Source organism: Triticum aestivum, chromosome 1D (assembly GCF_018294505.1).
Source record: "Triticum aestivum cultivar Chinese Spring chromosome 1D, IWGSC CS RefSeq v2.1, whole genome shotgun sequence".
Classification (NCBI taxonomy): domain Eukaryota; kingdom Viridiplantae; phylum Streptophyta; class Magnoliopsida; order Poales; family Poaceae; genus Triticum; species Triticum aestivum.
Window position 1 is genome coordinate 244,547,800 of NC_057796.1, and position 2,288 is coordinate 244,550,087.

The window sequence follows — 2,288 nt, forward strand, 5'->3', positions numbered from 1 at the left end:
AGAAATTCCTGAAGAACAACATTGTCTCTATGACAATTGATGAACTTGTGAAGATCCAGTCTGAAATCAAAGTCCTCAGCGATGATTTCAATGCTTACTATGTTGATTGGAAAGGAGCGAAGGTTAGGTTTGTTAAACTGACTAAGATGTTCACCTCCAACGTTGCAGCCCCATCGCAACAAGAAATTCCTCAGACTGAAGCATCTGCTCAACCAACTGAAGAACATGCCAGCATCGCTGATGAAAAACAGGCTGCTGAAGAAAATGTGAGTTCCAGGGCTGATGACTGCATTCCAGCCGCTGGTGAAATTGCCAGGGCATCCACTAGTGGTGCGCCTGAAGAAAATGAAAAGGTCAGGGCAACTGCATCAGTTGTGCCTGAAGAAAATCAACCACATTCCTCTGCTCCTCCTGCGCCTACCCCAACTCCAATTCTTCCATCTACATCAGATGTGAAGAAGACCAAGGCTGCAGAACGTGCAGCAGTGAAGAAAAGGAAAGCATCAGCTCCTTCAGATTCTTCAGCACAGAAGAAGATGAAGAAATTGACAAGCTCATTTGCTAATCCAATTGATGTTGTTCCTATTTCCTCCATGCCATCAAAGGAAATCATCCCTTTTGATGAAGAATATATCATCCCTAGCGGATCTGATGAAGAAAATCCTTCTGCTGCTTCGTCAGAGCAGATGGATGAAGAAATTGAAGTGGATAAAATCCCTTCAACCCCCACAGTTTCCTCGCATATGCCTCAGTTTACTGCTGAAGAGGCTGGCGTTGAAGAAATGGAAGATGAAGATGTGGACATTGGATGTACCACACCAGTGCTGAATGATGACTTTTGGGAAAGTCAGCACCCCAACTCTCCACTCTTCACACCATTGCAACAAATTCCTCAGTCCCCAGCAACTACAGTTCAAATGGGATCTGATGAAGCTCATGAAGAAATTCCAGCCACTAGTGCTGAAGAAAATGAAAATGAAGAATTGAAGACCCATGTTGCCACTGAAGAGGAACCAGAAATTCCTCAGCCTGAAGAACCTGAGATTGCGATTCCTGAGGTTGTAATGCAACTGACTGACACTCCTCTGCCCAAGCCAAAGGATCCATTCTCAAGGAAGCAAAAATTCAAGGCTGATGATTTCTTCGGCGAGCACGTATTCTTCATTGATTACAACCCCTATGACTCTGCTCGCATTAGGAAGAGGCGTTTCTGGACTGCCAGCCAGGCAGATTTTTATTCCTCAGTGTTGTTCAACAAAGACAAAGTCTTCGATCATGAGCACATTCCTCACGTGGATATGGAATCTCTGTCGTGCTTCATGCCAGTCCTCAGTGTTCTTTACGACGCTGGACTGTTAAATTTCTACACTGATATATGTGATTGGAATGAAGAGCTCATTCTTCAATTTTATGCAACTCTGCACATCACCGGAGACTCTGAAGATGTGAATTCATGGGTGCTAGACTGGATGTCAGAAAATACTCACTACAAGGCACCAGCTACTAAATTGCTTCGTGCTTTGCCTCTTAGTCCTCCCCTTGAAGCTGCTCGTTGCGTCTACAGTGAACCTGAGCTTACAGATCACTATATGCAAGTGCTGATGAAGCCATTGAAGCCAGGTCAGGCCCCAAGAACTAAATTCCTTGTGAAGGAATTGTTATATGTGCCTCGGACTGTCTATCGCATTCTGACCCGAAGACATTGAGTCCTATCAAGGGCCACGACTCGAATGAAGAAGAAGTCGTTGGCATCATGAAGAATCTGCTTTTCAATATCATTCATGGCGTTCCCGTCAACTTCCATGATTTCTTCATGAGGACTCTGGCCAATGTCGCAATGTCACCTTTTGAGTTGAAGCCTTATGCTCCGTGGATTATGAGATTCATCAGAACAAGGTCTTCACTCAACTACAAAGCTGATACACTGAACCATTGCAGCTACTTGCCCCCGATTGAAGTCCTCAAAAGGACATTTTCCTCAGCTGATGAAAAGGGCAAGGCTACTGCTGTTATTGATGAAGGCATTCGTCCATTGGATGGTCAATTTCGCAAGGCTGCATCCTACTCCACCAATGATGACTCTGCCACCCATGACTCCTCCGCCAACGCACCCAAGCCAAATCCTCAAGGCACAGCTCCTAGGGTGATGACTGACCGTGAGCTTCTCCTCAGTCTTCACCAGAAGGTTGATCGCAATCACAAATGGGTCAAGCGTCAGTTTGGTTCAATTCTTCACAACATGACTGCTACCCACAATGCAGTGAAGAAAAACCATTACTACCTTCATG